Below are 14,476 nucleotides of genomic sequence, written 5' to 3'. Positions count from 1 at the left end.
AATATCTAAGATGGAAAATATATTGGGTGAGGTGGACAGCAGATTAGATTTTTTAAAAGATACTGAATTTAAAGGCACAGCAATAAAAACTATCCAAAATAAAACACACAGGGAAAAAGGATTACCTCCCAAATGAAAATGTCAGTTCTTCTTTGTGGGCCAACTTCAAGCAACCAACTACATGAATAACTGACTAGATACAGTCCTGGGGTGGTGGGGGGAGGGGCGAAAAAGGGAGGGGAGAAAAAGTATTTGAAGAAAAAGATGACTGATACTTACAAATCTGACGAAAACTATAAACCCACAGATTCAAGAATTTCAGGAAACTCTAGACACAAAAAACATGAAGAAAACCACACCAAAGCACATTGTAACCACACTGCTTAAAACCAATGATGAAAAGAAAAATTTAAAAGCAGCCAAAACATTGTACATTCAAAAAGAATAAGATAAGGAGGACAGCAGATTTCTTATCAGAAATAATGCAAACTAGAGGACAGTGGAGGAGTATCTCAAAGATATGTAAAGAATAAAAGCCTACCAATCCAAATTTTATATCCAGCCAAAAAGCTTTCAAAAACAAAGGAAAACCTATATATACACCAAAGAAAAGTGAAAACAAACATACACTCAGAGATGTGTACCCAAATGTTCATGGAGTCACTATTCATAATAGGCAAAAAAGTGGAAATGCCTATTAACTGAGGAACGGATAAATAAAACATGATCTGTCCATGCTGTTGCTGCTGCTAAGTCGCTTCAGTTGTGTCCGACTCTGTGCGATCCCATAGATGGCAGTCCACCACGCTCTGCCATCCCTGGGATTCTCCAGGCAAGAACACTGGAGTGGGTTGCCATTTCCTTCTCCAATGCACGAAAGTGAAAAGTGAAAGTGAAGACGCTCAGTCGTATCTGACTCCTAGCGACCCCATGGACTGCAGCCCACCAGGCTCCTCCATCCATGGGATTCTCCAGGCAAGAGCACTGGAGTGGGTTGCCATTGCCTTCTCCTAGCCTCCTCTGCTGCTGCTGCTGCTAAGTCGCTTCAGTGGTGTCCAACTCTGTGTGACCCCATAGACAGCAGCCCACCAGGCTTTCCCGTCCCTGGGATTCTCCAGGCAAGAACACTGAATGGCATAATAATCAGCAAGAAAAGGAGTCATGTACTGAAACACGCTATGACCCTTGAAAATACAACGTTAAGGGAAAAAAGTCAGACACAAAATACCACATATCATATGAGGCCATTTATATGAAATGTCTAGAAAAAACAAGTTCACAAACACAGAAAGTAGATTAGTGGTTGTCAGAAGCTAGAGAGGAATGGAGATTAACTGCTGTGGTTTAAGGTCTGAAATTAGGATTCCATAAAAAGGCTGTCTTGATGTCCCTGAGCCTCATGGGCCCCCAAGGCCCAACCATGAGCTTCCCAACTCTCATCAGATAGATATGCCCTCCCAGTGAAAAAGGTTCCAAAACTGTACCAGCTGCATCCTACCAGATTCTTAATCAATAAGTTTCATTTCTCTGCCAGCCTGTGAAATTATTCAGACAAGCCAATCATATCCCCTGGTGGGAAACAAGGGGTTAATTCATTCTCACATTCCTATAAAGCCTGCCTCCCAAAAAAGCCCATGTTTGTTCACTTTGCTCCCAAGAGAGACATGATGCATCCCCATTGTTGTGAGGTTTTGTCCTCCTTAGAGCCATGAGTATATATGTTTAGTAAACTGCTGTCAGGGCTGGGCATTGTATGTTGGGCCATTTAACAGTATTTAGGGTAGAGGATCCCTCCCTTACCAAAAGGGTGAGTGAGTGTGGAGAAGAACAACTGATAGTGGATATGGGGTTTCTTTTTTGTTGGTTAGTCAACAAGTTGTGTTCGACTCTTTTGCAACCCTGTGGACTGTAGGCTGCCAGGTTCCTCTATCCATAGGATTTCCCAGGCAAGAATACTAAGTGGGCTTTTTTTGGGTTTTTTTAGTGAGGGGCAAAATATTCTAAAGTAAAACTGTAATAAAGGTTGCGCAATTCTATGAAAGTGCTAAAAACACTGAATTGTTGGCTGTGAATGGGTAAACAGTATGAATTAAATCTTAAAAAAGAAGACAGACAATAGGAATTCATGACCAAAAGACCAGCACTAAAAAAATATTAAAGGGAAACATACAGGTAGAAGTAAAATGAATAATGTATTATAGGGTCTAAAACACACATAGAAGAAAAATGTTTGGCAAATGACGGTAAAAAGGCTAGGAGAGGAGAAATAGAAGCACGCTACTGTAAAGTTGTTATACTACACATGAAACAGTATAATATTCCTTGAACGTTGACTGATAAATGCTAAAGTAACCATTAAAGTTAAAAAAAAAAACACACCAAAGAGTTATAGCTAAGGAATAAGAAAAGGACATAAAGGAAATTTTTTAAAAATTAATGAAAAAAGAAGAAGATGGAAACAAGAAACATATGGGACGGACAACAAACAGCAGGATGACAGACTCAATCATACCAATAATCATATTAAAAGGAAACAGTATAAACATACCATTAAAAAAAATCAATCTCTGCAGAGACTGTCAAAAATTGCCAATGTCAGGACTTTCCTAAGTGGTCCAGTGGCTAAGACTCTGAGTTTCCAAGGCAGGGTAGCTGGGCTCAACCCCTGATCAGGGACCTAAGATGCCACATGCCACAACTAAGATCCCACGTGCCCATTAAAGAGCCAACATGCCTCAGCGAAGACCCAGTATAGTCAATAATTTGATACTTTAAAAAAATTGCCAATGTCAACTCTATTTCAAGTCATCACTGCAGAGGATTGGGAAAAGTTTTCAATTAACAATAACTGTGCCATGGATAAACCTCATTGACTATACTGCCACTGTGCAAAGATGAAACATAACAATTTTCAAATGCAGAGACTATCAGTTAAAATTTAAAAAGCAAAACCCAGTTATGTGGTGCCTACATGAAACAATTTAACTATGAAGAAACAAATTAACAAAGATAAAAAATAAAAGGACAGAAAAAGATACACTATGCTAACACTAGTCAAAAGAAAGCTACAGTGAACATATTGATATCAAAGTAGAGTTAAGAGCAAAGAATAGTACTTAAAATGAAGATGATCACTTCATAAGGATAAAGGGGTCATTTAATCAAGAGAACATAAAAATCCTAAATATTTATTAACTTAATGGCGGCATTTTAAAATGCATGAAAAAAAATAAAATAAAATAAAATGCATGGAGCGAAAACTGAAAGAACTGCAAAGAGTAACAAACAAATCAATTATGGTTGGAGATTTCAACACCCTTCTTTCAATAAGTGATAGAACAGAAAATCAGCAAGGATATAGTGGATGTGAACATCACTAACCACCAACTTTACTTGACTGACATTTAGAAAATACTCTACCCAAAACATCAAAACACATGATCTTAAGGGCATACAGAATAATCACTAAGACAGGTCATACTCTGGGCCATAAAACAAGAGTTAAATTCAAAAGGACTCAAATCATACAAAGTATGTATGTTCTTTGACTGGAACATAAATTATAAATCAAAACAAAAAGTTCCTTGGAAAATCGCCAAATATTTGGAAACTATATAATGTACTTCTAAATAACCACTGGATCAAAAAAGATATGAAAAGGAAAATTAGAAAAGAATTTTAAACTAATGAAAGCAAAAGCATAACACATCAAAAAAAAAAAAGCGCATAACACATCTGTATTTGTAGGATTCTACTAAAATAATAATTAGAGGAATACTTATAATATTAAACATCTACATTAGAACAAAGTTTTCAAATCAATGACCTCAGTTTATACCTTGATAAATTACAAAAAGAGCATATTAAATGCAAAGGAAGAGGAAGGCAAGAAATAATAAAGATAAAAGGAAAAATAATAGAGAAAATGAATTAAACTGAGAACTAGTTCTTTGAGCTCAATGTAATAATTGATTTATGTATTAATAATTTGTAGCTAAACTGATAAAAAGAAAAATAAGAATATGTATATACAATATCAGGAATGGGAAGAGTGACATCACTACAGACACTACAAACATTAACAAGATAGAAGGGAATATTATGAATTGTACACCAATAAACTCAACAACTTAGACGATATGCAAAAATTCCTTGAAAGCCACAAACCACCACAGCTCACTCCAGGAAAACAGAAAGTCTGAATAGATGCAGAAAAGTATAGACATTAACTGGTAATTAAAAATCTTCTCACAAAGAGAAGCTCAGACCCAGAGAACCTCGTGAAAAATTCTATCAAATATTTAAAAGAAGAAATAATTCTAACCATCAACAAACTATTTTACAAATAGAGGAAAGGCAACATTCTCCAAGTCATTCTATGAGCCCATGATTATCCTGACAGTGGAGCAATACCAAACATACAACAAGAAATCAAGCAAGGAAGAAAAAGGACTGTCCACCATGATCAACTGGGACTTTTCACAGGAATGCAAAGTTAGTTTAACATTCCAAAATCAATTAATGTAATACTACATATTAATAGAAACAAACCACATGATCATCTCAATAGATACAGAAAAAGCATGTGACAAAATCCAACAACACTAATGGTAAAACTCTCAACAAACTAAGAATAGATAAGAATATCTTCAAACTGATAAAGGAAATACACACACAAAAAAATCAACAGCTAACATTACATTGGGGCTTCCCTGGTGGCTCAGACGGTAAAGAATCCACCTGCAATGTGGGAGGCCTGGGTTCAATCCCTGGGTTGGGAAGATCCCCTGGATGAGGGCATGACAACCCACCCCAGTGTTCTTGCCTGCAGAGTTCCATGGACAGAGAAGCCTGGTGGGTTTATGGGGTCACAACTAAGCACAGCATAGTACAACATTACACTGAATGATGAATGACCAAATTATTTCTCTTGTAAGTCAGAAACAAGACAAAGATTCCACTCTTATCACTTCTATTCAACAATACACAGAAGGTTTTAAAAGGTGCAGTAAGAAAAAAAGGCAGAGTAAATTAAGGGCCCAAACTAGAAAGAAAGAGATACAAAGGAAGAGGTTTTTATGTGCAGATGACAGAATCCTGTATGTAGAAAAGTCAATGGAATCCACAAAACGCTCCTGGAAAGTAATAAACAAGTTCAGCAAGGAGGCAGGACACAAGATCAACACACAAAATTCAATTATGCCTATACACTAGCAATGAACAATAGAAAACTGAGATTACAATAATTCTGTTACTATTATTAAAATAATTGTTACCATCAAAAGAATAAAAACAGGAATAAATTTAATAAAGGATATGCAGAGCTTGTTGGGCTTCCCACATGGCACTTGTGGTAAAGAACCCTCGTGCCAATGCAGCAAACACAAGAGACTTGGATTCAATCCCTGGGTAGGAAAGATCCCCTGGAGAAAAGCATGGCAACCCACTCCAGTATTCTTGCCTGGAGAACTCCATAGACAGAGGAACCTGGCAGGTTAGAGTCCGTAAGGTCGAAAAAGCTGGACATGACTGAAGTGATTGAGCACACATGCAGAGCTTATACACTTAAAACTATAATAAATAAAGGATATCTAAATAAACAGAAAGACACTTTATACTTTATGTTCATGAATTAGATGAAAAAAATGTGAAAATTCAGAAGCTAGAACAACCAAGTGCATTCTGGAAAAGAAGAAAGTTGGAGGATATATACTGCAACTTGCTATAAAACCACAGTTATTAAGACAGTGTGGTATTGGCACAAAAATAGGTATGTAGGGGGTTCCCTAGTGGCTCAGTGGTGAAGAATCCGCCTGCCAAGACAGGAGACATGGGTTTGATCCTTGGTCTGAGAAGATCCCATATGCCACAGAGCAACTCAGCCCCTGCACCACAACTACTGAGCCTGTGTTCTAGAGCCTGGGAACCACAACTACTGGGCCCATGTACTCAACTACTGAAGCCCACATGCCTAGAACCCATGCTCCACAACAAAAGAAGCCACCATAATGAGAAACCCAAGCACCATAATAAAGAATACAACTAGCTCACCACAACTAGTGAAAGCCTGTGCAGCAATGAAGACCCAGCACAGCCAAAAATAAATAAATAAATAAATTTTTTAATAGATATGTAAATCAACAGAATGAAATTGAGAGTTCGGAATTCATAATGCTTATGGTTGATTTTTGCCAAGACAAATCAATGCATAAAAGAATAGGCATTCAACAACTGGTGTCAAAACAACTAAAAATACATGCAAAAATGTGAATTTAGACCCTTACCTCACACGACACAAAAGTTAAATCAACATGGATAACACACTGAAATGTTAAGAGCTGAAACAATAAATATCTGAAAAAAACACAGGAGGAAAAGATCTTTGTGATTTGGGTTTGGCAAAATGTTCTCAGATATGATACCAAAGGTACCACCCATAAAAAAAAAAAATGGGAAATTGGACTTCATCACAATGTAATGCTTGAGCTTCAAAAAAACACTGTTGATTGAAATGAAGAGAGAAGTCACAGATGAAATGAAAAATTTTGCAAATCAGTCTCTCATAAGGAACTGGTATCCAACATATACAAAGAACTCTTAATATCAAAAAGATAAATAACTCATATAAAAATGAGCAAAAGTTTCAAATAGACATTCCTGCAAAGACAATCAATCGATTAATGGCTGACAAGCACATGAAAAGATGCTCAACATCAGTAGCCCTCTGGAAAATGCAACTCAAAACAAGGAAATGCCACTATTCACTCTCTTAAACAGCTGTAATCAAAAAGACAGAAAATCACAAATGTTGGCTAGGATGTGAAGACCTGGAACATTCAAGCATTTCCTCTCCGGAAAAACGTTGTCAATTCCTTTAAAAGTTAAAATATAAATTCACCATACAACCCAGCAATTTCCCTCCTAGGAGTCTATTCAAGAGAAATGACATTTTATGTCCACACTAAGATATGTACAGGAATGCTTATAACATTATTGACAGCCAGAACATGGAAAAAATACAAATTTCCAACAACTGGTGAATGTATAAACAAAACACTGTATATCCATAAAATGCATTATTAATCAGCAACTGAAAGGAGCACATTAGAATACAGGGATAAATCTGAAAATTATTCTAGAAAACCAGACATAAAACCTTGTATACTGTATAATTTCATTCATACAAAATGTCTAGGAAAGTAAAATTTATAAAGACTGAACTTTTGGAGATCATGAAAATGTTCTAAAACTAGACTGTAGTGATTGTACAATTTTATACATTTCTAAAAATCATGGACTTGTACATTTACCATAAATGAACTTTTAAATTTTATTTACTTTTTGGCCAAGCTGGGTCTTTGTGGCTGCTCTCGACCTTTCTCTAATCACAGAAAGCGAGCGTCACTCTCTAGCTAAGGTACATGGGCTCCTCATTGCGGCGGCTTACGTTGTGGAGTACAGGCTCTGCTGTGCTCAGGCTTGAATAGCTGCGGTTCACAAGCCCTAGGGCACGGATTCAATAGTTGTGGTGCATGAGCTTAGTAGCTTCACGGCATGTGGAACCTTCGAGGACCAGAAATTGAAACTTGTATTCCTTGCCTTGGCAGGCAGATCCTTAATCACTGGACCACCAGGGAAGTCCCAATAAATGAATTTTATAATGTGTACAAACATTTTTAAATATGTAAAAACCTTAGTCAAATTTAGGATTTCAAAACTAAAAATAATCTAGTTCAATTTGAAACAACAAAGTTGCAGGATACAACATCAATATACAAAAATCAACTATGTATCTTTATTCATGAAATGAACAACAGGAAAATGAAATACGAAAACAATTCATGGACTTCCCTGGCAGTCCAGCAGTTAAGACTCCACTTAAAGGGGTGTAGGTTCGATCCCTGGTCAGGGAACTAAAATCCTGCATGCTGCGAAGTACAGCCAAACGGTAAAAAAAAAAAAAAATCATCTAGAGCAAGTATTCTAACAGTTATGTTTTTTATAATTTTATTTATTTATTTGGCTGTGCTGGGTCTTCGCTGCTGTGCAGGCTTTTCTCTAATAATGGCGAGTGGGGGCTACCCTCTAGTTGCAGTGCAGAGGCTTCTCCTTGTGGTGGCTTCTCTTATTGTGGAGCGTGGGCTCTAGGGCGAGCGGGCTTCAGTAGCTGTGGTTCCTAGGCTCTAGAGCACAGCCTCCACAGATGGGGAACACGGGCTTAGTTGCTCCATGGCATGTGGGATCCTCCCAGACCAGGGATCGAATCCATGTCTCCTGCATTGGAAGATGGATTCTTTACCACTGAGCCATCAGGGAAGCCCTCCAACAGTTTTTTAAAGAACAAGATTTTCAATTTATCTGCTGTGGCAAAGTTCAAAGGTCAATGTAGACATTTTTATTTTCTTGACCTAATACTGAGTGAGGCGGAAGGAAACAAACTGCCACTGCTGCCTGCCTTCCTAGAGGAATGAAGGCCGTGCTTTAATCACTCTGGGTCTGGGACACAAATAAGAAAAAAAAAAAAAACTTTCAAAAATTGATGAGAGAGACAGTAAGAACAAAGAGAGCTTCTTTGCAAGTCAAGACCGCTGTGTCCCAGTCCTATCTCTGCAACCACGTGGCTGTACACTTTCAAACAGCTTCCTTCACTGTGGTCATCAACATGTGTTCTACAGAGCCCAAAGGATTTCAGACTCAAATGAGCTACACAGAAAGTGGAGCAGATGGTAGAGTTTTGGTTTCCCCTGGTAACTTTTTAATGAGATTTTATTTGGAATTCCCAGATAAATTTAATTAGAAGGGTTTCTCACTTGGAACTCACTTGGAAACCATGGGAGTAAAGGTACTTCAGGCACTTTTCAACAGTTGTAAAAATCTATTAGTGTAAAACCATCTATTCAGCTCATTTTCAAGTCTTTTTGTACTTCTCCAATGGTTATCCTTTCTAAATGTGAATCAGTGCAACTTGAGAGGCTTTTTTCTTTTTAAATAAGGTTAACAACATCAAGAGAAGAGATGATGGTGGTGACGAGGAAGAGATGAAACAAAAATGATAGAATACAGGAGTTTGTTGAAGCTGACTGATGAGAATGCCGTGGTTCACCATATGTTGGACCTATATATAATCTTGAAATTTTCACCATAAATTTTAAAAAATATGGATACAAATATTTTTGGACAAAATAATATAAGAATTGGTAGTTCATTTCCTGTGGTCCTAAGATGGACATATGATAGAAATTTTTTATTTTAACTACACCCATATGTCTTAGCCTGTTCAGGCTACATTAACAGAAATACCATAGACTGGGTAGCTTATTAACAACAGAACTTTATTTCTCCCAGTTCTAGTCTAGTTCTAGACTTGTTGCCAAGTCTTACCAGCACATACAGTATTTGGTGAGGGCCCTCTTTTTAGTTTAGAGACTATCTGTTTGCTGCGTCCTCATGTGGCAGAAAGAAATGAGGGAGCACTCTGGGGTCTCTTTTACAAGGGCACTAATCCCATTCACCAGGGCTTAAGTCCACCTTCATCAAATCACTTCCCAAAGGTCTTACCTCCAAATACCATCAGACTGGGGACTAGATCTCAACGTATGAATTTTGGAGGGACACAAATAGTCCACAGTACTCAAAAGTAAGATTAAAAGCTTCATGAATCAGAAATGAAATAGAAGTTCATATCTAAAAGAATGTTGAATTATTTTGGAATTTCTGAAGAACAATGGTTTAAAAGTACGCATGTTATGGGTTAAACTGTGCCCCACCCCAAATTCATATGCATAAGTCCTCATGCTCATGATCTTGGATTGGGATTTTACTTGGAAATACATTTCCAGGTATACACTGCTTAGGTCAAGATGAGATCATACTCAAGTCAAGTGGGCCTTAGGAAGCATCATTATGAAAAAAGCTAATGGAAGTGATGGAATTCCAGCTGAGCTATTTCAAATCCTAAAAGGTGATGCTGTAAAAGTGCTGCACTCAATATGTCAGCAAATTTGGAAAACTCAGCAGTGGCCACAGGACTGGAAAAGGTCAGATTTCATTCTAATTCCAAAGAAAAGCAATGCCAAAGAATGTTCAAACTACCACACAATTGCACTCATCTCACATGCTAGCAAAGTAATGCTCAAAATTCTCCAAGACAGGCTTCAACAGTACGTGAACCGTGAAATTCCAGATATTCAAGCTGGATTTAGAAAAGGCAAAGGAAGCAGAGATCAAATTGCCAACATGTGCTGCATCATTGAAAAAGCAAGGGACTTCCAGAAAAACATCTACTTCTGCTTTATTGACTATGCCAAAGCCTTTGACTGTGTGGATCACAACAAACTGTGGAAAATTCTTTGAGAGATGGGAATACCAGACCACCTTATCTGCCTCCTGAGAAATCCATATATAGGTCAAGAAGCAACAGTTAGAAATAGACATCGAACAACAGACTGGTTCCAAATCGGGAAAGGAGTACCTCAAGGCTCTGTGTTGTAACCCTGCTTATTTAACTTATATACAGAGTTCAGTTCAGTTCAATCGTTCAGCTGTGTCCAACTCTTTGCGACCCTACAGACTGCAGCATGCCAGGCCTCCCTGTCCATCACCAACTTCCAGAGTTTACTCAAACTCATGTCTATTGAGTCGGTGAAGCCATCTAACCATCTCATCCTCTGTTGTCCCCTTCTCCTCCTGCCTTCAATCTTTCTCAGCATCAGCGTCTTTTCAAATGAGTCAGCTCTTTGCATCAGGTGGCCAAAGTATTGGAGTTTCAGCTTTATATATACAGAGTACATCATGTGAAATGCCAGGCTGGATGAAGCACAAGCTGGAATTAAGACTTCTGGGAAAAAAATCAATAACCTCAGATACACAGATGACACCATCCTTATGGCAAAAAGTGAACAAGAACTAAAGAATCTCTTGATGAAAGTCAAAGAAGAGAGTGAAAAAGTTGGCTTAAAACTCAACATTCACAAAACTAAGATCATGGCATCAAGTCATGTCACTTCATGGCAAAAAGATGGAAAAACAATGGAAACAGTGCCAGACTCTTTTGGGGGGGCTCCAAAATCACTGCAGATGGTGATTGCAGCCATGAAATTAAAAGATGCTTGCTCCTTGGAAGAAAAGCTATGGTCAACCTAGACAGCATATTAAAAAGCAGAGACATTATTTTGCCAACAAAGGTCCGTCTAGTCAAAGCCAGTATTCATGTATGTATGTGAGAGTTGGACTATAAAGAAAGCTGAGTGCCAAAGAATTGATGCTTTTGAACTGTGGTGTTGGAGAAGACTCTTCAGAGTCCCATGGACTGCAAGGAGATCCAACCAGTCAATCCTAAAGGAAATCAGTCCTGAATATTCACTGAAAGGACTGATGCTGAAGCTGAAATTCCAATCCTTTGGCTGACTGATGCAAAGAACTGACTCACCTGAAAAGACCCTGATGCTAGGAAAGATTGAAGGCAGGAGGAGAAGGGGACAATAGAGGACGAGATGGTTGAATGGCATCACTGACTCAATGGACATGAGTTTGAGCAAGCTCTAGGAGTTGGTGATGGACAGGGAAAAGCCTGGTATGCTGCAGTCCATGGGGTCACAAAGAGTTGAACGTGACTGAGTGACTGAACTGAACTGAGATCATACTGGAGGGGAGGGCAGGCACTTCATGCACCATGACTGATATCCTTCAGTTCAGCCCATTTGAAAAGACATCCTTATGAAGGGGCAAGTATGGACACAGATATACACCCAAGAAGGCCATGTGATGATGAAGGCAGAGACTAGGTGGTATTTCTGCAATCCACCCTGCCAGCAAACCACCAACAGCCAGGAAAGAGGCTGGAACAGATCTTCTCACCATTCTCAGAAGGAAGCATCTGGCCTGCATCTTCATCTCTTGAACTTCTGGCCTCTAGAATCACGAGACAAAATTCTGTGGTCATCCAGCTATAACAGCAGTCCTAGGAAACTTAATACATGTCACATTCCAAAGATTTGAGCAGACCTTATAAAAAGAGTCTGAGCACACTGCACTATCCACATCATAAAAGAAAAGACAAGACATCCAAAGGGACATTCTGCAAGGGCAGGACATCAGGGCAGAGAAAAGTCACATGAAGTAAATGGAGGCTCTGAAAGAACCTGTGAAAGCAGACGATTCCATTTTACTTCAAGGGGGAAAGGGGATCGCTAAGCATTAGCAACTACTAGTCCCACATCACAGAGAAGGCAATGGCAACCCACTCCAGTACTCTTGCCTGGAAAATCCCATGGGCAGAGGAGCCTGGTAGGCTGCAGTCCACGGGGTCGCTAAGAGTCGGACACGACTGAGCGACTTCACTTTCACTTTCATGCATTGGGGAAGGAAATGGCAACCCACTCCAGTGTTCTTGCCTGGAGAATCCCAGGGACAGGGGAGCCTGGTGAGCTGCCATCTATGCTGCTGCTAAGTCACTTCAGTCGTGTCCGACTCTGTGCGACCCCATAGATGGCAGCCCACCAGGTTCCCCCGTCCCTGGGATTCTCCAGACAAGAACACTGGAGTGGGTTGCCTTTTCCTTCTCCAATGCATGAAAGTGAAAAGTGAAAGTGAATTCGCTCAGTCGTGTCTGACTCTTAGCGACCCCGTGGACTTCAGCCTACCAGGCTCCTCCATCCATGGGACTTTCCAAGCAAGAGTACTGGAGTGGGGTGCCATTGCCTTCTCCGGCTGCCATCTATGGGGTTGCACAGAGTTGGACACGACTGAAACGACTTAGCAGCAGCAGCAGCAGCCCCACATCATGTGTGGTGCTGAGAGAGCTCTTAGGAAATATGATGCATGAATCTCTAAGTTTGAGAGTATACAAAAACGTATCTCCTATGTAGGGAAGTGCATCTCTTAGCATGGAGAGATCTAGCTCCACGAGCTGACTGAAGTTTACCTTAATAACCTGGGGGAAAGGCCAGCGGCTGGACAAGCTACATTTACAGTGCTGGCGAGGGCAAGAATGTATAGATTCCCAGAGGCCAAATTTACAGTAAGCCACACATCAAAATGAGTAACAGGAGTAGATGATAATACATTCTTAAAAATCCACGAATCTATGAGTAACATTATTTCCTTTAAAGGTGAGAGGAAAGAGGAAGCCCTCTTTTACAGAGGAATGCCATCTTGTACTTGTAGAAAGAAGGACAGAACTTGAAAATCAACATATCATAAATACCAAAACAATAATTGATTCAGGTAAAAATTATCAATGGATGCAAAGCCACCAGATAAAAGACTTCAGGGAATAGGATATCTACTCTCAGTTTTAAAATGACACTCCACAGATTAAAGGGGGAAAAGGTACTTTTATAGAGAAATCTGGTGGACATCGCCTTAATCGAAATATCAGTAAAAATGTTTAACCTGAATCTAAGATAATCTCACAAATCTAAGTTGCAAGGTATTCCACAAAGAAACCTGCATAGGTTCTTTAAAAAAGTTATCAATGTTATTTGTTAATTGGTTATCAGTTCAGTCGCTCAGTCGTGTCCGACTCTTTGCGACCCCATGAATCGCAGCACGCCAGGCCTCCCTGTCCATCACCAACTCCCGGAGTTCACTCAGACTCATGTCCATTGAGTCGGTGATGCCATCTAGCCATCTCATCCTCTGTCGTCCCCTTCTCCTCCTGCCCTCAATCCCTCCCAGCATTAGAGTCTTTTCCAACGAGTCAACTCTTCGCATGAGGTAGCCAAAGCACTGGAGTTTCAGCTTTAGCATCAGTCCTTCCAATGAACACCCAGGACTGATCTCCTTTAGAATGGACTGGTTGGATCTCCTTGCAGTCCAAGGGACTCTCAAGAGTCTTCTCCAACACCACAGTTCAAAAGCATCAATTCTTCAGCACTCAGCTTTCTTCACAGTCTAACTCTCACATCCATATATGACCACTGGAAAAACCATAGCCTTGACTAGACGGACCTTTGTTGGCAATAATCCAATACAAAACAAAAAGTTTGAAAAAAATGTTAATGTCATGAAATGCAAAGCAGGCTGAGGAAGATTTCATGAGCAATGAAACATGAGAAACTAACTGAAATTCTCACTGGATCCTGAGTCAGGCAGAAAAACAACTATGAAGGGCATTTATCAAAATTTCTAGAAAAACCTTAGTATGGACTTTAATAGTCACAATAATGTTAAAACCTGTGGGTGTAGGTACTTCCTTGGTGGTCCAATGGTTAAGAATCCACCTTCCAATGTAGGGAACATGGGTTTGATTTCTGGTCAGGGAACTTAAGATCACCACAACTTTTGAGCCTGCACACTGTAACCAGAAAAAGGCCACGTGCTGCAACGAAGACCCAGCACAGCGGGGAAAAAATAATTCTGTGTGATAAATACATTACATATAAGACTATCCTTGATTTTTGGAAATGAAGGGCTTCCCTTGTGGCTCAGAAGTAAAGGATCTGCCTGCCAATGCAGAAGATGTGGGTTTGATCCC

At 39.4% G+C, this 14,476-nt stretch overlaps 1 protein-coding gene and 1 non-coding gene across 4 annotated transcripts in view; both read right to left on the bottom strand.

Annotated features, from left to right (window-relative positions):
• The window catches only part of EPB41L5 (erythrocyte membrane protein band 4.1 like 5), a 170,333-nt gene that overhangs the window by 54,737 nt on the left and 101,120 nt on the right, over positions 1 to 14,476 (bottom strand). The gene's annotated exons all lie outside the window — the stretch shown is intronic.
• LOC112443684 (U4 spliceosomal RNA) lies at positions 2,759 to 2,896 on the bottom strand. The gene has a single exon (XR_003032092.1). It is a non-coding gene; the product is annotated as a U4 spliceosomal RNA (small nuclear RNA).

Source organism: Bos taurus, chromosome 2 (assembly GCF_002263795.3).
Source record: "Bos taurus isolate L1 Dominette 01449 registration number 42190680 breed Hereford chromosome 2, ARS-UCD2.0, whole genome shotgun sequence".
NCBI lineage: Eukaryota > Metazoa > Chordata > Mammalia > Artiodactyla > Bovidae > Bos > Bos taurus.
The sequence above is the reverse complement of the archived record's forward strand: the minus strand, read 5'-3'. Positions and strand labels throughout refer to the sequence as shown.